This window comes from Thunnus thynnus, chromosome 2 (genome assembly GCF_963924715.1).
Source record: "Thunnus thynnus chromosome 2, fThuThy2.1, whole genome shotgun sequence".
Lineage (NCBI taxonomy): Eukaryota > Metazoa > Chordata > Actinopteri > Scombriformes > Scombridae > Thunnus > Thunnus thynnus.
Window position 1 is genome coordinate 35,104,276 of NC_089518.1, and position 27,932 is coordinate 35,132,207.

Here is a 27,932-nt window from a genome sequence, read left to right on the forward strand (position 1 = left end):
TCTGCACTGATTGCCTTGCATGGTAAAGGCTACAAGAAGTCGCTGCTCCCGGCTAAGAAGTGGTAAAACCCTCTTAAAACAACATTTGATTGTTTTCACACTTTGGTTTTCTCACGGATTAAAAAAACAAGATATATAACGTGTAAATTAGTGAGCTGTAGAGCTGACAGGGGTATCAATCTTCTCATCTAACTCTTGGCAAGAAAGTGAGTAAGTGCATTTCCCAAAATTTTGAACAGTTCTATTTGTATCCGCTCTGAGCAGTTTGCACAGTGTCTAAAGATGGAAGATGACGATAACAAAAAAAAATCTGAATGGATTGAAGGTGCATCTCAAAAACTAAACAGCATGCAGGACAATCTTCTGGGATCAAGCGGGCCTGCCAGGTGCACTAAGAGTGAAAGTAAGTCATATCTACTTTTGTGAATCTCTCACACCATGTTTGGCATTTGACTAGAGGACATCGAAGAATTTAAACTGAGTGTGAAAGACTACCTTCCAGCACCAAGACGGACACAATACCAATATATTTTCTCTTTGAAAACAAATATGTTTTATTCTAAAGTCAAATTCATCCATTTTGAAATGCAGTCAGCATCCCAAAAAATATTTTGTTATTTGTACATGTTAAGATAAATCCCTTAGTCACACTAGGTCTATATTTTCATCTGGGGAATGCCATATGTTGAAATGAAACTCTTGTCTCTATCTTTTTCATTGGAATTGTTGTTGTGTTTCTCTGACGTGTTTTGAAATTTGCTCACTCTGACTAAGTGTCTACCACAGAGGAACTAAACTCCTCATAGTGTAACTTACTCCACTTCTGTCTGCTGATAAGAGAATTCACTGATTACAGGCACTCTGCAATTAAACACACCCTTAACATAATTTTTCATTATGGGGCTTGGCATGTGATTGACAAGTACCAGCAGGAACAGCTCCATAGAGTATCATGCAATGAGCCTTAAGTTTTGTTCTTTGTCATTGTTTATCAGTGTTGAACGCTTACAGTAAGTTTCAGGTTCAGGCTTGTTTTAAGGGTTTGACGTGTGGCCAGTGGTGTCTGGTTCCATTTATCAGAGCATTGTTCTTCCTTCCTTTTTTTTTTTTTTGCAAAGATGTTTTTTTGCAAAAATTATCTCAAGGATGGGTAATTTCCAATAACCACAACCACCGCAGGCTCGGTTTAAAGTCCTGTTTTGAGAAAGTACTTCTGATTTGTTGTACTTGCCAACGGTCACGTGAACTTGCCTCAGTCTTGGCAATGCTTGACTTGCTTGACCTACTTATGTGAACATGAACAACAAAAGATCTTTTTTTCCTGCTTGTCCACCTTTGGGGTTTTCCATCTAGGTACCTCCTATATTTTCAAGAGATTAAATCTGTGTATTCATGCAGTTTTCCCTCAAATGTCTGCACATTATTTGACTGGAAATCTGAAAGGTTCAGTGCAAATAGAGCTTCTTTTAGCTTTGGAGAGATGCTGTTTGTTGCTTGTTTTGGTTTTAGGCTTCATCTGTCACAAACCCTTCAGATATGGAGTCGACCTGTCCTTGGAACTGTGTAAGGCAAAGAAAAAGGAGAAGACTGTGTTCCAGTTTAACAATGCCATTGAGCATCGATTTGGTGCTTTGCAGTTTAAAAGATATTTATGCATCTAGAATAAAACTGGACTAAATTTGGTGGAAAATGAAACAATTCTGGTGGAAATTGGTGCATTTTGTGTCCCTGGGGTTGGATCTGTGCAGTGGGTTAAGGACAGGGTTCAAAACTGTCTGCAATAGTGTCTTTTTTGATACAACCACCAGAAGACATCAAAATCAGATGTTTTAAAATCCTACACATAGCAGCTTTAAATGACTACATTTCAATGTAAATACACACTGAAATAATGACAATCATTATGTCTCCTAGGTGTCTCAAAAAAATTTAACTTTTCAATCAAATCTATCACAGGTCCACATGTCTAGATGTCTTTTGACCTGCAAATCATCATAATCATGCTACTGTAGCTACTGTGGATATTTAACAAAAGAGATCTTTATTTCGCTGCCCACCATATAGATGTGTCTCTATGTAAGACACTTTTGAGGATTTATTGCTATAAACATGCTTTACCCTGATCTTGTTTTAAAGTTTTTTTCCCTCATGCATTGGAAGCGTGAAGTCAAAACTTAAGGCAGACTACATTTCGTAAGCCTTTCATCAAGAGAATCCTGAACTGAGCAACAATGGATGAACTCTAACCGCCAATAAAAGAAGTAGATTTTCAGGTCTGACATGCATTAACATCATTTGATTATTGCATAATAACATATTGCACATATGGAACTTTCCAGTAAGCTTAACACAATAGATTAAGCTTTTGATTATAGGCTTCTGTGTGCACCCATAATGACAAATATCCATCTGAAAAGAGTCACTTTTTCCACTGGGATAGGTGGAAATTCAACCAGAATATGGCACATCATGCTAGTATTTGAGGACAAGAATCAGTTATACGAGACCTAAAACAGTGGTTGTCAAAGTGGGGACCGTGGACCCCCAGGGGTCCTTGAGTGGGTTCCAGGGGTCCTCAGCAAAAAGGGGAATAATTTATTTTCAGTATAATCCCATCCATAAGAAACACAATGACAGAATGTATGATAATTTTGGTCATGGGTTTCATACACTTTCTGTAATAAAACAGATGGGGGACCCTGGGAGAAAATCTTACCCAATGGGGGTCTGTGGTCTAATTTGTTTAGGAGTCTTTGACATGAAAAAGTTTGACAGCCACTGACAGAGAGTAGTTACATTTGAAGAAAGTATCATTATAGTATCACTATCACTAGCTGATGTTGCTGTGATTTGTGGTTTATCTTACCCAAAACAAACCGCACCACCCACACAGCGGTTTTGATTTAATCCCCTTGAAGTTTTATGCTCAAATGAGAATTGCTGTCACCAAGTGTCTCACACAAAATGCTACAATGTTCTTGAGTTTAACTACTGAGGTTTCTGCCTGGGAAACACTCATAAACAACTGGTGACATTTGAGAATTAAGCGCTCCCAGAGCTCCCCCTGCTGGAGAAGGAAGAGTTACCCAGAGCAGCAGGGCATGAAATACTGACATTAAAAATGCATTTAAGGTTCAGGTTGAAATGACACTGTGCAATGTATTAAAGGTACCTCAGTGACTAGAATAGGTATGTGCAATATATTGAAAACAGACCCAGCAAAATGAAAGAAATGAAAATTATATGAGTCACCTTGAATCCTGAATTTTAAACATTTTCCTCTAAGTGATTCATAAATTTGCATGTACACCCTGTCATACTGTAATTTCTTCAGAATATGGTTCAAGGTCATACACCCCAGAACCAAGTTTGGCCATTTTTTAATGCGCCATGCAGTGATTTGAAAGTCTCGCGAGCCCAGGCCGATGCTGCAGACTTATTGATGCATTTTAGCAAGATGTCTCATCCTATATTGTTGGAAATCTAGTCCTCTCTCCTACACACAGCTGATGGGTGGATGAGGTGATAGTGTGTCATCTGAAGTTGGAAAAGCTCAGACACGCTATTCAGGGCCATTCCTGGACTATCACAATGTAAAAATGTCTATACTATACAGGAACTTGGGGTTTGTATGTAAATGTTTGAAAATCCAGTAAAAAACATGTGAAAAATATCATATGGCACAAATGTTTTGGACCATGTTTGGCCCTCAGCAATGTAAATACTCATTATTCATTTACTGCAGTGAGTGCAGGTGCAGTGAGTTTATCATGTATCTGATTCTCTGGTTATCCAGTAAGTGATTCAGAATATGATTTGTGCTTTTTTAAAGGTGATCAAGCCAGTCAGGAGTTCACTGGCATCTTGTTTGATGTAAAATTCAAATGATAAAATTCCTCGTGTTGTTTATATCAAACGAGATGCATCTGATGTGTCATGATGCACACACACAGTTATTCAATAAACTCCCTCCTATGCAGAACATTTCTTAAAACTACCACAGTAACAAGACTTCACACTGTCAACAAGATGTTCAGTATGTCATTTTACTTCCTTTATGATCTGTTTTCATATTGTGTTATCAAACCTTTTTGTCTGTACTGTTTTGTTTCACTTTATTGTCTATCAACAACATTAAATTTGTATAGTCCTTTAAAATTTCTATTTGTAATAATCTGTATTATAAAATCATTACAAAAGATATAGTTATCTTATTCATTATTTATGTGTTTTGGTCATATTCATGTTTTTCTTCTCCTTTTCAATCTTTCCAATTAAAAAAACTCCCTCAAAATAAAGAAAAAAAGAGGAAAAATGATAATGATGATAGCAAATATATGATAATACATACAAGCCATAACGCATATCTATAATAGTGATGTTAACTGTACAATAAAACAAGTGTTGTCAACATCACAGTCATGATAAGTAGCCTACAGTTAATTCAATATAAAACTTGTAAAAACAAACAAAAAAGGCAAAATACCACGAACAGTACGACAACAAAACAAATGTTATGTTAGGATACTCTAAAACTATATCAATACAGCACATTTCATCAAGTTATAGGGTCAATGGAAAAATGTAAAAACAAAAGTACAAATAAAAAAGATGAAGGAATGTTTCAAACATTTGTGGTTTATCTTGTTCTAACATAAGAAATTGGAATAATTTAATTTGTCAGTGTTTCTTAACAGGTTCAGACAGGTTCGCAATTTTTCAAGTCCGTCTTAAAACAACATTCAGGAGAACAGTGAAAGAGGTTTTCCTTGCTGTAATCATTCTTCCTGTTCATACTTGCTATTAAAAGATCCCCTTCAAATGTACTTTCAATGTAAGTGATGGAGGCCAAAATCCACAGTGTGTCCACACAGTCATTTTGTGCACAAATGCATTTAAAAGTTCAAAGCTTCAGCAGTCTGAGTTAGTCATATCAAGTGGATATCTGACACATTTACAGTCTTTTTAGCATCAAATTCCCTCTTTGTCTTTCCCTATTGAGCTACAGTGGAAGTATAGTAACAGAAAGAGGGACTTTGGCACTAAAAAGACTGTAATGTTGAAAGATATCTACTTGAACCTAACAGGAGACAAATATTCCTACAGTCTGTTTTTTGTTTTGTTATGGTTTGAGTTTTTTTTTTTAGGAAAATGTGCTACCCCATTTATGTGGTATTTATTGATGCATGGTGCCTCATTTTTTATTTTTCTAACTGTACTAGTGTTTCATGTTTTGTATATATTGAAAAAGTTATTGAAAATTAATTACAAAAAAGATATCTACTTGATTTGACTCATTTGGATGCTGCAGCTTCATATTAGCTTCAGATAAACTTTTAAATACATTTTTGCACAGAAGGAGGACTGTGGATTTTGCCCCCCATCACTTACATTATGAGTGCATTATGAAGGGATCTTCTAATGGTCAGTATGAACAGGAGGAATGATTACAGCACGAAAAACATGTTTCAATGTTCATTTGGGCTCCTGACTGTTGTTTTAAGACAGACTTGAAAAATGGTGACCCTGTCCTCTAACTATAAACCCTCTAGTCACAAGCGCACCTCTTTAACCATCATTTTGCAGGGCAGCAGCGTTTGCAATAGTGATTTAGGTCCAAGTTTAAGCATTTTATATCATTTTGTTTGCCTCATTTACTGTAGCTCTACAGTACTTTTCTGTACACAGTCTTTTTGATAGATTAAGCACAGCCTGCACAGCATTCAGATGTCCAGGAAGTTTAATCATATATAGTATATTACCACTAAATATCATCCTCTGGTGACAAATATACAAAACCATTGAAAAACATTGATTGGATTTAAAGGTGGACTTGAGCTAAAAGAGATCCAAATACACACATTTATGCATCTAGATAATTTCATTTTATGTGTTTATATGCTAAAAAAAAAAAAAAAAAAAAGAATAAAGTGTGCATATTTTGTCTCCCATCACTTACATTGTAAGTGCATTATGAAGGGATCTTCTAACGGTCAGTATGAACAGGAGGAATGATTACAGCAGGAAAAACATGTTTCAATGTTCAATTGGGAACCTGACTGTTGTTTTGAGACACACTTGGAAAAATTGTGAGCCTGTCCTTTAACGTGTCTTCTTCCATTCGTCCAACAGATGTCAGGTTTGTCCTTCAGATGTGGCTTACCTCGGCCGGGTTTGAGAGGAGGATGCTGTTTGGAGGAAAACCAGCTCTGGGACGCGGTCGGGACTAGCTCTGCTTATTTGGATGGAAAAATGGCCACCGGTAGTGAGAGGCAGTGGGCACCTTTGGATTAAAGCGTTGTTTTGAAACATATGGATGTACACGGAGGGCCCCGCGTCGACAAAGACAACGCATTTGCGGATATTAACGGCTTTGTGATCGACGCATTTTGTAAATGCTGCTTACAGGTGAGTGGATGACGGACACCCGAAAGACAGTGGTCTCTGGAGTGGCTAGTTAGCACTGTGCTAGTTAGCATAGGCTCGCGTTAACGTTAGTTGTCAACTAATTACAGCAGTATTAAAGCCAATGTTAGCTTGTCAGGATACACATTACGTGTCCAGTGTTAACAGTGAGACATAAGCTAGCGTTTGTGTTTGTGGTGGATTTATTAAAGGCCATACAGTTACATGAACGTCACAGTTTAGCTTGACAGTTGTCGTTCAGACGCTAGTGCTGTAAGCTAAGTTAGCTGGCAGCATTTTAGGGGCTACATATTACAGGTTTGCTGCTGTTGTGTGTTTTCAGTTGCAGTGTCCGTTTCCTGTGGAGCTTGGGGGGCTAGAAATTTAACTTATTACAATAACTGGCAAACACATGAACACCGCCGGAGTGTAGCGACATGGCTAGAGTATGTGACGTTGGCTGGATTTATTAGTCAACATTGTGTTATGGGTGGCTAAGAGAGGCTGCTGCCCCGGCCAGCGGTTGTGGTTCGTGTCTGGTATTAAAGTAGCAATGATGATGATGATGGTGGTATTTTTAGTTCGTTTAAATCGGCCTCATTTCATGCTATATGCGCCTTATGTGCAACTTAGTCACCTGTGTGTGTGTGTGTATGTGTGTGCATTGTTCTTGATCATAAGGCTGGCAAAGTGCCTGTCTGCATATTCCAGGCTGGGGATAAGTGAGGACTATGGTGGAAGAAATAACCTTATACATTAAAAGGACGCGTTCATAATTTTTCCAAGTCTGTCTTAAAACAACAGTCAGGTTCCCAAATGAACATTGAAACATGTTTTTCTTGCTGTAATCATTCCTCCTGTTCATACTGACCATTAGAAGATCCCTTCATAATGTACTTACAATGTCAGTGATGGGAGACAAAATCCACAGTCCTCCTTCTGTGCAAACATGTATTTAAAAGTTTATGTGAAGCTTATATGAAGCTTCAGTCGTCCAAGTTAGTCAAATCAAATAGATATCCTTTTTTGTAATTACATTTTTTAATAACTTTTGCAATATATAGGCTACAAAATATGAAACACAAGTACAGTAAGAAAAATAAAAAAATGAGGCACCATGCATCAATAAACATGAATGGGGTAGCACATTTTCCTAAAAAAAAACAACAACCTCAAACCAAAACAAAACAAAAAACAGATTGTAGGAATATTTACTTCCTGTTAGGTTCAAGTAGATATCTTTCAACGTTACACTTTTTAGTGCCAAAGTCCCTTTTTTTGTTATTATACTTCTACTACAGCTCAACAAGGAAACACAAAGAGGGAAATTGATGCTAAAAGATTGTAAATGTGGCAGATATCCACTTGAAATGACTAACTCAGACTGCTGAAGCCTCATATAAGCTTCAGATAAACTTTTAAATGCATTTTCGCACAAAATGACTGCATGGACACACTGTGGATCTTGACCACCATCACTTAGCCTATATCGTAAGTGCATTTGAAGCTAACCTCTTTCAGTGTTTCGGTGTTTCATATGGGCACCTGACTGTTGTTTTAAGGCTTGCAAAATTGTGAACCTGTTCTGTAAGAACATGACAGTGGCTTCTGTCATGTTATTGTAGTGTTTCTATGAGATGAGGCACAAATCACATGATAGAAATGGGTTTACTTGCTAGTAATCATATGCACTTCCCCAGAAAGGGTGTAGGAAGCGTTAAAGTAAATTTTGTGATGTAAAAAGATACAAAATGTGTTAAATACCTGTTTAAAGTTAACAGTAAACCATAGATCAAAACAACAGCACAGTACAATGCTGCACTGAGGGTAATATATATAATGAACATTCAGTTTGTTTCCAAGCAAAATTGCTTCATGTACTTAAATTACTGGAAAGGACATAGTAGATAATATTCCAATTATATTTGGGAAAGAAAGTACTCATTTGTGCAAGGACAAAATAACTTAAATGTGGAATACTGTGAAACACGTCTTCGTGCTTCTGTCATTTGTGCAATCAAGGCATTCCTGTTGGCTTCCCCCACAGTATAATAATTACGATTCCCCCAGTGCCTGAAGGCTAGCTGTAAACATTTGCAGGCAGGGCAGAAAAATAAAATGATATCCTCTGCAAACACGTTATCATTTAAAGTGGGTGTTAGGGTTGGGCCGATGGACAATGGCATCGTCCATTGGCCCAACACTGCTGGGCTGACTGCCCAATTCACTGGTATATTCAGCAGTTATATCACTACGATTAGTATTTAAAATGTATTTTTTATAAACAGATGATCTGCTTAGTGAGGTAGTTTAAGCATAGGCTATAGGGAGGAAAAGTAAGGAAGGACAAGGTGAGTAGGTGAGGATTGGCTGTGAATGGGCTCAAATGTGCAAATAATAGAAAGGGTAATTAATATCCAGCATACATACATATAAAAATTATAGTACCTTTTTATATGAGTAGTCCATAAGATGATCCCCCCACCATCAGTGGCACCATCGTCCATCAGGATGTTTCATGGTGGACGTTGCCCAACGCTGTTGGTCCTAGAAAAACGTATTCAGCCACAGTCAACATTTCCTAGCATTTCTCACTGTGGTGGACAGCATCATGAATGGGATGCCTCGTGTGTAATCGGGTTGGAGACCGTCTACTGGTTCAGTGGCTTTGGGCCACGGCTTAATCTTTTCCAATTACATACCTGTTTCCCTTAATAATTCTCAGTGACATTGTTAATTTAGTCACACTTATTAGCAGCGTAATTGAGCACTGTAAATGTTCTTGCAGCTCAATTGTTTATCTTGGTTGTCTCACCCGTTAACCCGTTACACCTGCCCAAAAAATAAAACAACAACAACAAAGATTCCCATTCATAACTCTTTGTTGCAGATGTACAAAGCCTGAAAGGATAACTTTTAATCCACATGGACAGGTACAGCAGTCTTAATCATTTCGATAGCAGTTTTCTGAAAAGAAGTTTAAAAACGAACAATGGATTGACTCAACACCTCTCACAATGTCAACAAAAACTGAACATTATGAGCTTCATGAGATTCACCAAGTCTTCTTGCTTTTTTGTCAGCCCATGAAAATACAATTTAAAGAGTTTTAATAGAAAAATGCAGGAAATTAAAACAGCAATGAGTACCGACAAATTGTGGATGTCAGGAAAAATGAGTGTGTATTCAAAGAGAGCGTATGGAATAATGGAGTAGTCTAGAAAGTAATGATTTAAAATAAACAGTGGTTTCATAAAGTTTAACATAGGCATTACTAACCTCCTTTGACTTTGGAATTAAAATGACATTTCCACTAATCATTAGATACACCATCCTCATTGGCAGTCACCCATCTTTGTACAAAGTTTTTGGCCTAGAAAACACTGATTTGTCAAACTTGAATTGTAGCAGAATGTTGTATTGGGTGGGTGAAAAAACACCAGCCGGTTAGGTTGTCATTGTCACTCCATTTCAGTATATTTGGCCATATGAACGAATTATCAGAGACGTCAACGCCACCGCTTCAAAGAAAGGCAGGACATAAGTAGACTGAAGAACGAAAAGCAACCACCAGCGAAATGTTGTTAAAGCGTCGGATGTAAATACAGTACATTTAAGTCAGTTTTTCGTCATCAGCGACCTTTGGAGGTAACTGATCATCATTCGAATCCCCTGATCTAATACAAACACTTGATTAGTTAAAGTGGCTGTTGACGTTTGTGCTGCACCAGCTTCAGTAGCATTGAGACAGAAAATTGAATTTCTTCTTGCATATGTCTAGTATGTATGGAAGAAGTAAGAGGCTCTGATTTCATGTACTTTGTAGTTGTCATCTTTTTTTATCTAAAAAGGTAAGTCAGCAATCTAACATCTGAAATAAAGCAGAAATGATTTATCCATTTCTATTTAATATGAATATATTTGGGCTTTTGCACTGTTGGTTGGACAAAACAGGCAATTTGAAGATGTAATACTGAAATCATTTTTCACTAATTTGCAACATTTCAAGATTATTTAATTAATCAAAATAATTAACCAGTAGATTAATCAATAAAAATAATAATCATTAGTTGCAGTCCTTACAAAAATGATCCCATTGACACCAGCAACTGGTGATGTAACCATCATGATGGAGCCTTAAATGTGGACCGTCGTTGTCCACATAAAGTATTTTAAACTCGCCAGGCAGAACTATTACGCATGAAACTAGATCAAATCAGTTGAAAAACAAGGAAGTGTAGAAATCTGATTACTGTTAATCTCCAATAACTGTGAAATGTCTCCATATTACCCTACTTTGCTCCATTGACAAGCTTGTTCAAACATTGAGTTACAGCTTTAAGGTCTAGAAGTAAATAGACTTGTTGGGACATGTTGTTTACAGCGTGACCACATAGTTCAGTTTACTGATGTGACGCACTGATCAAATTACAATTAATTATTGTTTAAAAGGTAACTTAACGTCACATGCAAAGCCTTATATATAGATAAGTGTGGAAAACCTGATACTGCCATCGGCTAACCGTTGGTGCTGTGGATTGTTTTGGTACCTCATGACCTGGTGGACATAAAGAATGGCTTTGTTAGGCATGCGGGGCTGAATCTTGGTGGGCTTATGTATCTGGATATGATGCAGATTTTTGGTTCAGATAAGCAATAATGTCATATATTCGCCAGTGTTGTAGATTTTGTAAAAAAAACATCTTCTGAATTATAGGGCAGAATAAAGTTAGCAAATATGTTTGTGAAAGCCAAATGACCAACCCACAAACATCCGAGTTGTTACTGTATTATTACTATTATTTATTTACACAGAAATGAAACACGTCAAATCATCGTGAAAGTCTACAGAAGGTCAGAAACTTGACCAGGACATTTGTTGACGTATTTAGATTCGAAGAAAGCAGAACTGGAGCTATTTGAATTTCTACAGAAGTTTAGTCACCTTAAATGGCAGCCAGTGAACATTTTGTGATATTCTCCCCCATTTCTGTCAGCTGTTGTTTCACTTTTCTACAATAAGTAATATGGCAATTTTTACTGTAATTTTTACTGTAATTTTTACTGTAATACAAGCTGTAATTACTACCATCCCTCCCCTACCTTAGTTACATGAACATAAAGGCTAGACATATCTCTAAGCTACAATAAGTATTTAGTATTTTTTTCCACTACAGAAACTGACTGTTCAGTTCCCATTTTGCTGTGATATACTGAGATTACTCATGACCTGCCGGTAGTTTGTATGATGAAGTAAAGTCATAACTGAAGCTTCGAGGCCTTTTCTTTCTTCTGCTTTCTTCACACTTTGCTTTCACTGACCGTTGGCTCTTATCACCAGTTATCAGTCATTCAGCTGGATTTACTCTCTACGGCTAAAGCAAGGGTTGATATGATCTACTATATACACACAACAGTCATCATACTTATATTTACAGCTGTAGTTTTCTTTATTTGCATTTATTTTTGCATTTTGTTGCCAGAGGAGCTGCAGTAATCCAGTAGATATAGGTCGAGATTAAACACGCGGTATTTTTATCTGCATTGTTTATAGAGCCCCTGTATGCCTCATGATTGTCAGCAATAACTGGCTTGTATGAAATTGCTTTTTATTGTGATTGAACATTAAACAAGGTTCTGTGGTAGTTAAACTAATGTAGTATGCCTTTGCTTACATTTTTTAAATTTGTCATCATCCAAATTCTGGTAAATTATTACCTGTGAGTGAAGTTTGTGTTTTGCACCTGCTGCTTATAACCAAGTGTTGTTTGGAGATCCTTGGCAGCTTTTTGGGTATTAAATATTTAAAAGTTGCCGGTAAATATTTGGAGACTCTATCAGCCATACTACCTGGTAAACAAAATAAGGACTTAACATAGCCTGAGATTCTGACCAGGTGCAGCATACACTCATTTACCAGTTTGTGAGGTACACCTAGATAAAACGAATACAGTATAATACATGAAGATGAAAACGCTCAGTTTTTATTTAATCTGTTTTAGAGAGGTGTTTATTTAGTTTGTTGTCATTTTGGAGGATGCATAGGGCTGCAACTAATTATTTAATCTATTATCATTTGTATTTTTAAATTACATTACGTTTACATTTTAATGTTTAAAATGAAGGTATCAAAGCAATGTCAGAGCACATAGAAAGTTTTTTTTTTTTTAAAGGTGTCCTGTGGAGGTTTCTTGTAAACAAACAAATTCATGTTTACATTCATTGTTTCCTACCAAAATGCATTATGCGTATCCACAAGGTCTAACAAGTGTGCATTTCCTCCCTCATATGATGTTCACAAAGCTGATTGTTAAAAAATATTTTAAACCCTGCATTGTTTCCATCCATGTTTGCTAGCTAATTGTCGTTTTCCTCACTGCCTTTGTTGGTGCATCGCTATACTTCTTACTTCTCGTTACCGCTATTAACTGTCGATCAGCAGAATAGCATGAAATTTGTATCGCAGTACCCAAGTGCTCGCACATGCACTTTCCAGATATGAACAAAGTAGGGACCCATTAGTAAAAATATTCAAACACTCCATAATGCTACTAGTGTTAAAGAAACAGAAAAGCACATTAATCTTCACACTTTTAAACCTATAATAAGTATTTGTTTACTATTGTCAGTCGACTAATAGTTGCAGCAATAGTTTTGTGAAGTGGTTCCGTAGAGGAGAAGATACAGCAATGTGGATAAGTGTTGTAGGTGCCGTGACAACATTTGGAAAAGTGAAACCTCAAATCACAACATTGGAAAACAGATCGGAAAACATACCCCTACATTTCAAGGGTGTCATTGAAAAGCCTCAGACCGAAGGCTCCGTGCAGAAAAGCCGAGTGCGACCAAAAGGCCTGAGATAATATTTTTATCCGTGCGTTTCCCTCTCTGTGGTGGAACGATGGCACTGATTTGTATTCCGTCCTCTTGTGAGGCACTTCTTATTGATAAATCGTAGCTGGACAGCTACATTACAATCTTGCGGATAAGGCAGCACAAGGCCAGTTCTAATTTCCCTCCCAGTGCACCCAGTAAGCTTTATAAACCTTGTAAAATGCATCACAAAGAAGGAAGAGGCCTCTGTTGTGTGTTTTGGTGTTTCTCAATAAAGATGCCAAACCAGACACCAGACATAAGTTGCAGTTTTGCCAGTTGTTGTCTTTCTTGAGAAGAAGCAGCATGCGGTAATAAACCAGGAGAGGATAAATCTTAATTAGCCCCCAGGGGAAAGGTCTGCACGTCACGAGAGCCAGCAGAGCACAAAAACCAGTGTCAATGCACGCACAGTCTACTACACTGTGTATGTGTTACTGTATACAAACATACACATACATGCAGTTTTTCTGTCATCATTTCACAAAAGATGAGGTTAGCAATATTCTATATTTTTCTTATCAACAAACATTTCGTTTTTATTTATTTAACCTTTATTTGTCCTGGTAAGTCCCTTTTTAGGTTGGAAACCTCTTTTGCAAGGGATACTCGGCCAAGACAGCAGGATAACGAGTTGCAGGCAAATACAAAATAAATCAACAGAAGTATTGTCTGTGTATCCAAAGCCTGATTTACGGTAGCCATAGAGTTCCATTGTCGAACTAACCGTTTGAGTGATGTTCGCTAAAAAAGCTATTTTTGGCAATAACTGAGCCTTAAAGAAAAAAAACTACATATTTGTGATGTGTTTTTAAAGATTTACGTCTTCAGTCTGAAGCAGTGGGCTTGAGGCTGAGTGCCACAGACAGGGTTTAGAGGTTTTGATCTTTTAATTGGAATAGTTTAATAATAAAGTTAGCCTTATCGCTTAACGGATTCATTTTATTTATTATATACGTACATGTTGTATAAAATCTGCTGCAGTGCATGAATAATACAGCAGTTCATCCAAAAGCCTTACCCTCTGTGTTGCTAAATGGAAACTGGAATTGTGATGCGTTTTTAGAAGCTGTCAGGTTGTCATAATCACAGAGAATCACATCCTAACTGTAGAGAGATTCGAGTTGCTGAGAAACCCTCAGGCTCTGATAACACAACAGGTTTCTGTGACTGTAGTTTCAAGCTTCTGGCACTGTGGGTTTTTCACTTTCTAGTGCATATTCAACCTTGCCGCCGGTGGTGGAGATTGTATAGCAGGTGCTCATTCGGTAGATGATCTGCTTTCCCCGCTGACCTGGTTTCCATATGGCCGTAGTGTCCTCCTGCTAGAGACCGATCTTCAATATCTTCATAGTGAACCAGAAGAATCTCTGGTTCTCAGGATTTTCTGATTTTGTTTTCATATATTTATCAAATATAAACATGTCAGTATTAGGTGGCAAAATCCCCATGTTTATCAAGCGAGCAGAGTGTCTAGAGAAAACTTTTTCCATTTCACGTATGTGTCTCCAGTCGTACCTGAAGTCGTAATTATACAAAACCTAATGTGGACACTGGAGCTGGATGTACATAATGAAAGCTAAATCCCCATAAAATTACATTTTAATGGTGCTTACTGGTGTCCACCCCCCCCCCCCTTTTTTTCTTGACTAAATGGTATGTTCCTCACGGTGTGACGGCCATGCATCCCCCCCACCAAACACCCACACACACACACACACTCCACCCTCCCTCTTCTCCCTCCAAAGCCCTGTACACCCCACCGGTGTCAGGGAGGGATCAGCTGTGCCAGTCCCGGCAGGCCACACACACACACACACACACACACACACACACACACACACACACACACACAGTACGCTGGCTGGCGAACAAAGCCCCTGGTACTGCCAACGAAGCCATGCCTCCGCGCTTAGCCTCTCCTCTTCTCACGCTGCCGTGAGAGGAAGGCATGACACCATTGTCGTCACCTTTCCTCAGTAGAGAGACAACAGTTTTAGGGGGGGGGGAAGAGAGAGGACTCCGTCTTCGGCGTATAGTGGAATATTTTTTTTTCCTCTCTTTTTGCCGCTGATGAGTTGAGATGTTGGCGGAGCGTAGAGACAACAGCAGGTAGGTAGAAAAATCAAGAGCCGGATGCTGAGCCTGTCTCCGCGGCGACCGGGGAGGGGGGGGGTTTGTTTACTGTTAGCGATGAGCCTTATCTTAGTGGATTTATTGTCGTTAACGGTGTAAAAACATCGCCTCTCGGTGTCACTGCCAGACTTATTTACATGTATACTTAACATTTAAGCAGTGAGACGCTTACATCCGGAGTGACAGTCGTATAATGAGCTCCTATCGCGATCGTTACCGCCAGGCAGCAGCGAGGGATGCAGTCGAGGGAACGGTCGGAGTTAGTGTAGGTATCAAAATACCCTGGTGTCTCTAGAGCCGTCGTATGCTGCATAAAAAGGAAATAAATGTTTGCTAGGGCTACATGTGTATGTGTAACAAGTCTTAAGATCAGAACATTAAGGACTTATTTTGAAGATTTTGAAGTCTTTTAAATAATCGATGTTTAATCGATGCCACAAATGAATAAAGCATCCAAATCCAGCAAAGGTTAGGACTGGAACATTTTGTTTTCATGATTATTGTACAGTATGTGTAATTTGAGAATAGTCAAGTGAGTGATATTCATTGAAACTCCAGTTTTAGAATATTAAATGCCTCCATTACAAGCAACAAATGATTAGACCGAAACAAAGGCTAAGATGGAGAAGGAGGCACGAAAAGAATAAAACATGATTCTGTTGCAAGTAGTGAAAAGATCCAAATTCAGATGTTGTGAATAGTGGGTTGTAGTTGGTTAGGTTGAAATTGTAAATATGGACCCACAAGGCTTTGTTGCTGATGCTACAGACATGTAAAAATGGTAAATACTGTATTAGACAGAATATAAGATGACAGCACTTGTTTTTGTTAAAAGTCCTACTGAAGATAAACACAAACTTTAACACTTGTCCTTATGGGAAAGTTTCCCTGAGATACTATTTATCTAATGAGAAGAGAGTCCTTATAGTTGAAGCCTTTTCTCTAGTAAAAGTGAAAAACTTCCCCTAAAAGCAGATCCCACATTTGTATATCTTGCTTATTTCAGTCACATACTCACACTCTCTCTCTCTTTTCTGTCAAGCGTTGAAATGATTTTCTCAAGCAGATATCATTTTTCAGACGGTCTTTGAGCTCCTTGTCATCCGGGGTAATTCTTTGCTGCTCGACACATCGGTTTGCAAATCCGTTTCTGCACAAAAAGACGTCGCGAGAAACTTTGGACTCGTTTTCACTCGTTAAAATTATGTCCTCCGTGGCAGAAAAAAACACACTACACAAGCCCTCGGAAACACTTTTAGGGCTGAGTGACTTGAACAGACTATAAATGGACTTGGAGACACTTGCTAGCTTAGTAACATTAAGGCTATGGACAACCCATAATGCAACACTCTCTTTAAACCAGTACTCTCTCCATTCAAAAATGTAATAATAATAATATGTGTAATATGTTAAAAATAACTATTATATTGTGTAAAATGATGCGATTTAACATAATCAGCTCACCTATTTGGGCCTAATATTTTGTAATTATGGTTGTTGACAGCCCGCAACTTTGAATAGGATCCACTTGTTGTCATGGATACCTTACAATGATATAAAAGCAACAAATTATTGTGAAAAAATAGCGAGCCCAGGCTTTTCTCACTGATCTTTGAGAGATAAATCCACGTTTTGCCTTCACATTCACTTCAACATTTACTGTGAATGTTTATCTGCTGGCATAAAAAGACACATTCACCGGCTACAGGTAGAATTCACCAACATCGGCCAGTTGCTGGTGGTAATTGTCCATGAAGATGACACCCCAGGTGTTGTTTACCGAAGTCCTAAATAGACATCCAGTGAGGAGGCTGTAAACTCTGGTCCTGTCTGGACTTGTTTGGCATGAGATCATTTCCTGCCCTTCTGGCTCTTGTTACATTCATACGGGTCATGCATCAGCTGTTATTAAACAGCATGCTACAGTACTTGAAAGCTGCTTCCAGTTCTTCTGTATTAGTGATATTTTCTACTTCTTTTTAATGGCTTGTCATCTAACAAAGAGGCGTCTTCGATATGTGTCACACTGGCTTGCACAGGAATTTGGCGGTTGGTGTGAATTCACCACCCTCCCTACATAGGCTTTTACTTTTTTTTTTCCCAATTTGCATTTTGTTTTACAAGTTTTGGTTTTTATCTAACTCCTGTCAACACAGTTTTTTTTTTTCTTCTTCTCTGTGAAGCTCCTGTGCTTCCACCTACCCCCCCCTTAAACTGTCAGACAAGGAGACATCTCTGTGATTACATCACTTTATGTAGAGGAACAACCACAACAAGCCTTTGAAGAGTTGGGCTTTTCCAGGGCACTGGCTGCCTTCATTTCCCAGGAGTTAGCGCTAAACTCTGTGAGACGTTCATTGAAGTTGGCGTCCGCTTAAAGAGAATGCTTTGAAAGAAGACTGGAGAGCCAAGAAAGCAAGCTCAGTTCCTCACTGCCTAGAAGTTGACATTCCATTGATGCCATTGACTAATTTTCTTTGGTTCAGCCAAGACGAGAGAGACGTGGTCCAATGCTGTGTTGCCTTAAATTGGTCATGGCTGTAGCATGGCATGAAAAATCTGGGATGGCTTTTTTTTTCTATCCGGTACTCTTAAAAAGTATCTTTAGCCTGATAATGATTTTGTATGATGACAGCACTCTTCTAGTCCTCATCAAAGCTGCTGTCTTCATCCTCGCTGTTATGTCACTGCTCCTCACTGTTGATTGTTGAAGTATCTGCTTGCAAAAGGTCAACTGCTGGACATTTAAATTCACATCAGGATAGAAAGATGGACCAGCAACATCTATATCTGTGTGGTTTTATCAAGTAGAGCTGCAATGATTTGTCCATTTTTACAATCAAATAATCATTTTAGTCTTTCTTAAAGAAAATATGTGAAGAAGTTGCTGGTTTCAGCTCCTTATATATGATGATTTAATGCTATTCTTTGTCATGCATAACAGTAAATTGATTATATTTGGGTTTTGGACTGTTGGACATTTGACTCTGGCATATTATAATGTTTATTTTTCCACCATTTTCTTATATCTGATAAACAAAACAAATAATCAACAAAATAATCAGCAGATAAATCAAAATGAAAACAGTCTTTGCAGCCTTAACATTAAGATATAAAAATAGTATCAGAGACAAAACCGCACAACGGCGGCGTGAGAGCGATAACAACAGCATCATGTGGAAATCCGCGATAGGAAATTCTCATTCACATATATACAGAGGAGGAGGCTTCTGGACTGTTTGAAGCACATTTCGGATCAACAGATAAGGCGGCTCTTCATATCTCTAAATGGAAGTCAGAGTGTTCTGTTGCCAAAGGTGTGGACATCTTGTTTTTCCTGGCTGCGTTTCCAGATCTGAAAATTAAAAATAGATCCCAGTAATTTAGAGACAAACACATGCAAACAAGCGCTCCATAATCAAGCTGATACATATTATATCCAGCACATTTTTTATGTAGAGCCCCCTATGACAAGTGTATTTGTGTTATTCACATATATATATGTGAATGATGAATAATATACATAACATTTAGTACTGTTGACATGACTACCATGCCCTCTGTCCTCTTAATGTGACATTTCAGCAACTCAGGTATCATCTAAACACTCAAATGACAAATGACAGTCCAGTCGTTTTGGTGCATTGTTCTCATATTTGTCCATTAATGCCTGAACAGACAATTTTACGCATCTTAGACTTCTAGGTAGCTACTGTCTTGCACACTCTGTATGCTATTTGAGCTTCTAAACCTTTGTTTTCACAGCAGACTGGCTTGTTAAAGAGTCACCGTCTCCTCTCATACGAAGCTTCAGGAAAAGCCAATCAAAAAAACAAAACGTGGCTTTCAGGTGAAGCTATACGCCCTCCTGAGATCTTAATCAAATAAAGCTGCACTAACACTGTTCCAATACAAACCCTGTGCACCCAAATTTATTTTCCATGCATCTTAGTTTCAGTTGTGACTGTACTTAAGAGCCCTTTGTTGAAAGGAAGGTACAAACAGAACTATAAGTGATTTGTCCAAGGCCCAGACTCCGTGGTTTCATGACACTCGTTGCTTACCAAGTAGGTGGAGTGAGATGTAATCCTGCGTTTGTCTGCGGATCAGCGCCTCTCCTTTTGTTGATTTTTTTTTTACAGCTCTGCCTTATGCTGAGTCGTATGACATGTGTTTGCCCCAGTTTGTGGTCCCGGCCCTGCTGCGCCCTGACTGCCGTTCTCTCAACACTGTCTGCTTCAGTGGCTCTCTGTTACATCGGGCCCCAGTACAGCAGTTGCTAACAGTCAGCATTGTTCGGAGATAAATGCTGGCTTTGATCTGAGTCAAGGTTACATTAAATTGCAGAAGATCGTTGTGCAATTTCAGCTTGAATACCGCTGAAAGGATTTTTGTCTGGTTTGTTATGTTGTTTTTTGTGGGTCTAGACTGTGTTTCTGTCGTACTCATCAAAATAATTAAGATTAAGATCTCAGAAGTGTTGCTTCTTTTTTAAACAAAGTCTAATTGTTCAGGAGACGAGTTTTAAAAAAAACCCCGCCAGGATAACTAAACTAAAGCAAACTGCAAAATGATCTGATTGTTTACAGTCATTGCATTGTTTAATTTCAACCCACTGTACTTGCTGTAGTTCACAATTTTGTTGTTTTCTACTTTCTACTTTAGTTGAACAGTTTTCTTAATCAGTGGTGTTATTACTGACAAGATGGTTGAGTATGAGGTGGTTTCAGTGTTAGCTTGTGTTCAGCCTGTCTGATGCATGGATGTATAAAGAGAACTGGATACGGCGTTGGAGGCGGGAGTCAGTGGCGCATGAAGCAAAAAAAAAAATCAACTTCCGGGTATGAAAGTACCCGGATCTTCCGCATTGTGCGGCCCATAGAGCGTGCACACTAGTGACTTTCGCCGGCCGAGTTGGCTACTTCCTGTTTAGCCCTCCGGCTAACTTGAATGGGGATAAAACAACTCAATCATGCGGCTCTTCTAGGCTTTTGAAATGTGATCGGACCGAAGGGATTTAATTCTGATAGTGAGACAAGTCATTTCGAGGGGGTTGTGACGCTCAAAAAAAATGTATCCGCTGATTTACAGACGTCTCTTTCACAATGTAAGTCTATGGGAAAAAATCTTTTTGGGCCCAATAGTGTCACGTGACGTTTTAATTACACAGTTTGGCCACTATGTCAAATTGGCTTCAAAGCCTGGCGCTCTTCCTGTATCCAGTTCTCTTTATACATCCATGGCCTCAACACTAATGTCCTGTTCTGTTGGACCTGGTTTTAGTTTTTAGTAACACCACTGCTCGTTTCTCTGAAGCTTAATATGCCTTAATATTACATTTTCGTACTGGTTTTAGCAAAAGCACTCTTTATTTCAGGGGAGGTGGGAAACTCTGGGAAACTTGGATCCAAGTTTTAAAAAATAGAATTATTCTTTTTGAATAATGGTTTTGGTGGACTGGGCGACATAACTTGTGATTGTGGTTTTTCTGGTTGTTTTTGTTTCATTGAAACGAGCCTACAGGCAGCAAAAATGTATAACTTATTTTGCATATTAGAAAGATTTTGTCAGTTCTGCCCTTTTAAGCTCATTGGATGGCCTTCACCCTTTTGTTGTAGGTAAGAATCAGGTTTCAGTGACACACATCCACTGGGACACATCTTTTTGTGCCTCTGCTGGTTTCTGTCATTCATGTCTTTTTTTTTTTTTTAGGGCTGTGAAACTTGTAGCTTTTTAAACAATGACTCAGGATTCAGGAAGCTGGATATTTTTAAACCAGCCACCGTCCAACCGCTTCTGCTTTTGGATTCTCAATTTCTGACATACAGCAAGATTTTCTCCTTGACTGGCAGGCTTGTCTGTGGCTCAGCCTGAGGTCTCATTTTAGCCAGCGGCGGCTGAAGACTCGCTTTTTCCTCATGTTGCTGAGGCTGCATCTTGAACCTGTACTTGCATAAACTTAATGTTTATAAGGCACACGCTAATGATTAATAATTGGTTCATGTTAATGCAACGGTTAGCTCCACAGCCTGCCTTGTGTTTGGTATCATCAGCCAGACACATTAACATTAACCGAGCAACAGCCACCTGCCAGATGTTGCTTTTAACTGAGGCTATTAGACTTGTTACTACTAATCACAAGCAGAAAACCAGCTGCCACTCAGAGGTTTTAGGCTATTCTTTAGCCAACAGGTTAAATGATTAGTGTGTCAGGTGGATAGGTGTTTTCAGCCACACGTACACTTTTTCCTGTTCACAATATAATATATGACTATAACGGACTGTTGTCTCTTAATATCTGAGATGTAAGCAAAAACCAGGAGTTGTTTGTGTCTGAAAACTAGATCCTGGTTCTGTGGAAAACCCCTCAAGGTCAGCTCATATTGTATGTACTGGAAGTAGTTCACCATCATGGTGTTGTTTGCTGACTAGGTTTGTCTCAGTTGGCTTACATTAAAACAAAGCAAAACCAAAAACATATTTAATTATTTGCTAAAGCCATCTGTCCTGCATGGATCTGCCTTTGATCTTTTTTTACTTTAACATTATGCCATCTAGTCAAATTAGTTTAAAACTTTTCTCAACAGTGTAGTTAATCAGATCCTGCTTCGTAACCTCCAGTGGCTAATGTTCTGCAGGCACTTCCTCTTTATAAATGGAGCGAAAATGAAGCAATAGAGTGTGAAGAGTCAATATAGAGAGAAGTGCTTGTTTTTTTAGGATTAAAAAACTTAAATGCACATGCTGATTCATGAACATGTAGTGGATTGTTGATCTTCAGGTTCAGTTAATATATATATATATATATATATATATATATATATATATATATATATATATATATATATATATATATATATATATATATATATATATATATATATATATGTAAGGCTGCAACTAACAATTATTGTCATTGTTGATTAATCTGTTGGTTATTTTCACAATGAATCGATTAGTTGTTTGGTATATAAATGTCAGAAAATGGTGAAAAATGTCAATTTCGTCTTCAAATGTCTTAATTTGTCCTGATGTTGATCTATTAATCAACTAATCATTGCAGCTCTATATCTGTGTGTGCACATGTATTCTTTCTTGCTGCTAATTTGACATTTATACCTTCCAAAATCAATGACCTAAATATATATTGCACATCATCGAGAGAGCAGTTAACAGCTATAATTGCCGCAGCTTTAGGCCCGTCACCAAGAAAAACAAAAAAAACCCCTCTTCACATGTTCACCAAACTTATCAGTGTCTGCAGCAGGCCTATAATTTAGTTGTTTTGGAAGGATATAGGGCTAGCCTCTCTAATGCCTTATCTCAGACAGGCAGAGATGGTGGGTTAGTAAAAGCGGAATTGTGGAGGATATCGCTGCCAACGTAGGCTGTATTGTAAATGTCAAACCTTTCAGGTCTCGTTTGATCTCCATCATGTGTGTCTAAAAACACTACCGGTCTGTGGTCATTGCCTTTATGAAAGTTCTTTTCAAATTTAGGGAAAAAAAACCCCCAAAGCATCAATGTGGCAGAACAAATTATGTAATCCAACAACAGGATTACAGTAGCATTTGAAATTTCCTTTTATTTCTTACATTTTTTCTTGCTGCTTTAACTATTTCTAGTTGTTAATTGGATGGAGAACCTTCCTTCATTCCCTGTTTAGCTGTAAAACAAGTGTAACAGGTATGCTGAGGCTATACATAAAGCACTAAAACTGCCAGGTTAAAGGATTTAATCCCATGACATGTGTGTGTATATATACACACTCATGGATCGTGTCAGACACTTTAGATAAAAGTGTACCAAACGACAGATGTTAAATGGAATTGCAGTACGAGTGTGAGTTCATGCAGAGTGCAACCCCTGCTGTGTGGGCGAAATGAGTTACTAAAGCCTTCAGTCTTGAGTAATTTTTGTTAGTACCGCAGATGCCGCATTCCTGTAAATCTAAACAACACTCGGAAGCTTCCTTGTAGCCGTCCGTCTCTGACTTATTATGCTGCTCGTCACGTTCTCGCTGTCTTTTATGACAGTCCTTAAAGGAATGAGAGGGACGGCGGAGAAAGTAGATGGAAGTTATTGAGATGCTGGTCATGACGGAGCAGACCTTGAACAAGAAAGCACTCAATAGAGGGCAGACCCTTTGGGAACATCTAATAATCTCCCCATTTAGCCCTTACAGTCACAGTCAACACTGTACTGGATACGTGGCAGAAAAAAAATAAATGGTGTGTGTGATGGTGACCCTAGAGGAAAGGTCATCAAATCATCAAGTGTTTTTTTCCTGTTGCATGACTTTGTTGTAAATATCGTGTGTTAAATGAATTTGCATACAAGTTCAGTTGAAAGTTTGGTTTGATGATGGTGCCGGAGAAAAGGTCAACAAAATCAGTATGTTTCTTCCTCCTGGGAATTTGCAAAGATTATTCCGTGACAGTTCTTAGAATAAACGGAGGGGTGGACGGAGATGATTACATATCTCAGCCTCCCTCGGAGAAGGTGAGGAGTTGGAGTATATGATGCTGATTAGAATTTAAATTATTGCAGCCAAAACAAACAAACAAACAAAAAGTCATCCAAAGACACAATAGAAAGTCCAAAAAGTACAAAAATGTCCACACACTTAATTAATTACAATTATTTTTGGTAAAGGGAAAAAAAATGCACATTAAAACGGAATAAAAGGAGTTATGTAATTGATTTTGGGCGTGTGAACCCTTTTTTTTTGCTTTTTAGCAACAAAATAAACAAAACTTTTCAATAGAAAAGCGTTTTGGCACAGGCACAACATAGAACACTGTTGGATCGTCTTCATGAAGACAGGAAATGCAGATCCTCGGTCCCGTTATTCAGAATCATCTGTTTCTGGCACGCGGTCAAGTCTGCAAACTAATTTAAAAAATACCCTAATATCTCCATAGTGCCAGCATTTGTTACATCACAACAATAGAATCAAATTTATATACAGCCAACAGACGGAGAAGCTTGCCAAGAGTGAATTATCCCAGCTCAGAGGGGCTCTTACCCTGAGGGTGGCTGGTTTGAATTCAGATTCGTCAAGTCTTTGAATATGTGGGGTAAGGAGAGCCAATGAAAAATGCTTTGCCAGTCCTCAGTAGCTACTGCTGAGGTGCCACTGAGCAAGAGCTTTAAGAGTAAACCATTATGCTGACCCATGGTGGAAAAAAATGGGGTTTATACTGGCAGGTGTCAGGAAGTATGTGGCATTGTATGAATGTGAAGCATAGTGGTTCCTCTTGAAAAAATATGTGAATGAGGAAGCTTCTTATTGGAAATATGTTTCTCTGTAAAGGGATACCTGTATGTAGTGTATGAAATTCATTGTTTGGCTTACCTGTCAGGAACTGATTACAAAAGAAATGACCTGAAAAGTACAATAGAAGTTTTTTTCCATACAGAAATGTAAGTTGAACTATGCAAACTATGCAAAGGTTTAGGCCTCGCTTTGTTTTGATTGACCCCAGGGACAAATTTTAGTTACATGCATGAACCATGGACAGAAATGAAGCACGTTAATACGTTCTGATACCTCAACTCTAAAGACACTGATGAAGAAAGTGTAATGTGGATCAGTCAAGTCATGGCCAGTACACGGTCTGCTCTATAAAGCTATTTATAGAGACAATAATTGATCCAGCGTATTGGGTCGCTGCATCCCTCATTTCACCTATTGTAATTTACGGTTCGATTTAATTCCACCTGTCTTGTAGTAGATTGGCTTTTATTGAGCTGTGGCTCAGGAGGTAGAACGAGCTGTCCGCTAATCACACAAGGTCGGCGGTTTAATCTCCTTCTCTTCCTGTTAACATGTTGAAGTGTCCTTCGGCAAGACACTGAACCCCAAATTTCTCCTGATTGTTAAGCCAGCACCTCGCATGCTAGCTTGATGTCATTGGGGTGTGTGTTTGGGGTGTGCCCGAATACAAATACATTATTCGGCAAAGCACAAGTAGTGTGTTTCATATGAATATTTGTTCCCCAGAGATAAAGCTGAGCTACTGACACATGCAAAGTGTTCCCAAGTGCCTCTTCATAACCTGTTGTTCCCCTTCCTCTTTCCACAAAGTTAGGTTGTAAAAAATAGGCAATAAATGAAAATTGCAAAGCCATAATTGCCTTTGAAGTTCCTCCCTACATGTTACATGGTGTGCTGTCTCTGTGTTATGGGTGTATAAATAGGTAGAGGTCTGTAAAAGTCTGCAAAAAGGCGATGAGTTGAGTTTTAGCGCAGTAGTCAGCGCAGTCTTCTATGATCTGGAGGACTCTGGTTCAAAACCCGATGTGGGGACCAACTTTGTAAGGTAGTTTATTTATGAATTCTTATTATAACACTTTAATTTTCTAAAATTAAAAGTGTAATAAAAACAAAAACAGGATTTTTTTAAGCCTCTTTCCACTTTTATTCAAATACAAATGCAGATACAAATAGTTTTACTGCCTCAACAAATACAGATACAAATACAAATACTGGGATCTCTGCACATCCCTAGTGTGTGTGTGTGTGTGTGTGTGTGTGTGTGTGTGTACTCTATTAATGCAACCATTATCATATCATTTTGAAGCTCTGTCTGTTTCTCGGCATCTCAAAGGTGACACAAAGACTGACTTTGAACTGAAGACGTTGCAGTTGTATGAATCACCGTCCAGTAACCACTAAAAAGAGCTTTTATTTTGAAGCTTGTTATCCCTGTAACAAAATTAGCTGCTCAAATAAATTCAGGATATGATGCGTTGTTTTACTGGCTGAGCAGATTACGACAGGAGAGTCACTTTGTTAAAAAATTGGCCCCAGAAAACCTGATTAAAACCTGCCGTCTCTAGTTAGTACTGGAAGCTTTTATCGCTGAAACTAAAGGGCAGGACCCTTTTTGTCGATGTCTAAATTGAGAGTAATCCACAGTGAGGAGTTCACGTTCTCCGCTGGGGAAGGAGAGGTTCTGGACTACATGCTAGACTGTCATGTCTCCTAACCATCCACGGAGGAACTGAACTGTCAGTGCTTTTTAGCTGCGGATCACCTCAACACAGCCCTACGAGTTGGTGAGCAGGTCAGGGACATATCCTCGGCCAGGACTTTTATATATAGCCGATGTTCAGATATGAAGGAAATCCTGTTGTCTTGTACAACACAGTCATAAGGTATTCTGACACTTATGGGCAACATATGACTGTAAAAGTGGGACACAGCTGTGAACCACTACCTTCACACTATGTAAGAGTCCAAAGCTGAGAGCTGAAGGCTGAGAATTCATCGTTTTTAGTCATTTTTTAAGGAAAAAATGCAAATTCTTTCTGGTTCTAGCTTCTTAAATGTGAATATTTTCTGTTTTTTTTAGTCCTCTCTGAATATCTTTGGGACTGTTGGTCAGGACAAAACACTTGAGGTTGCACCAAACGACTAATTGATTAATCGAAAAGATAATAGCTAGATTAATCGATAACGGATATAATCTTAAATTGCAGTTCTGATGTAACAAACTGAAGTGATAATGTACGATGGGAGAAACAAGAGCTGAGGAGAGACGCTGAAAGGTTATGTTCATCTTATCTGGCAAAACAATGATTTCTTTTTTTTTTTTTTTTTAAATATAATGTCATGTGTTCCTAGAGGCTGATCCTTAAACATGTGAGGAAAACAAACGAGAAATGTTTTTCTCTCCTTCGTCCACCGCAGTTCGTTTGCCCTTTAGCAAGTGTACCAGTGCAGTTGCTGACAAGGAGGCTTGTATTTGAGACGGATGAGCAACTTTGTCGCACGCTCTTTCTGTATTTTTTTTTGTCAGTGGATGTTTGTCTGCGTCGTAGGTCGGCTTTGCAGTTCTGTCTCCTAGCAACCGTTTTTAGGATGGTCTGGAGAATTAGATGTGTGGAAATAATGTCTAAATATATAATCAAGCAGCCAAGGAAGGAAGAGAGAAATAAGATTATTATTGGTCATAGATGAGTATCAATTCTGTCACATTATAGTCGGGACAGTTGGTCCTAAACGCTATAAGCTGGTCAGTGTGCAGCAAGCATGGATTTAAATACTGATGAATGAATTTAATAGGTGTTATATGGATAAATGGACCACTGGGAACAACAGGAGGTCTGCCCGAGCCCTGCAAGCTTGCTAATAACTTATGTGAAGGCCTCCAAGATTGTGTTTTAAGACCATAGATAGACTAACTTGTCAGAGTTCACTTGAGTGCATCAGTTTTGGACAGATTTGTGCAGTGATACTAACCAAGCATGATCTCTGGATTGATTTGGCCAGTGGTCTTCTCTGGAAGGGAAAAGCCAACAACCATATATACCCCTTCTCCTCCTCCTCCTCCTCCTCCTCCTCCTCCTCCTCCTCCTCCTCCTCTTCTTCTTCTTCTTTGGTTTTGCTGGCAGCCTACAAACCAACGTTAAAGGTGGACGCCACCACTTACTGTACCAGAGTGTGTAACATCATGCTATTCACAGACGGGTGTGTTATGTGTTTGTGAGAGAGAGAGAGCGGGGTGCGC

The 27,932-nt window shown here is 38.5% G+C and overlaps 1 protein-coding gene and 1 long non-coding RNA gene across 6 annotated transcripts in view; one reads left to right on the forward strand and one right to left on the reverse strand.

Moving 5' to 3' along the window:
• The first annotated feature begins 6,238 nt into the window (after window positions 1–6,238).
• Window positions 6,239–27,932, forward strand: part of wdfy3 (WD repeat and FYVE domain containing 3) — a 106,281-nt gene continuing 84,587 nt past the window's right edge. For 3 of the 5 annotated variants that reach the window (XM_067572176.1, XM_067572192.1, XM_067572185.1), the window contains exon 1: window positions 6,239–6,408. The gene's annotated coding sequence lies outside the window, so the exon portion shown is untranslated. The remainder of the gene's footprint in view (window positions 6,409–27,932) is intronic. The other 2 variants (XM_067572201.1, XM_067572208.1) reach the window with 1 other exon arrangement.
• LOC137172571 (uncharacterized) lies at window positions 18,496–20,668 on the reverse strand. The gene is made up of 2 exons (XR_010925010.1): window positions 19,479–20,668; window positions 18,496–18,769 (listed from the first exon to the last, which is right to left on the reverse strand). It is a non-coding gene; the product is annotated as an uncharacterized lncRNA (long non-coding RNA).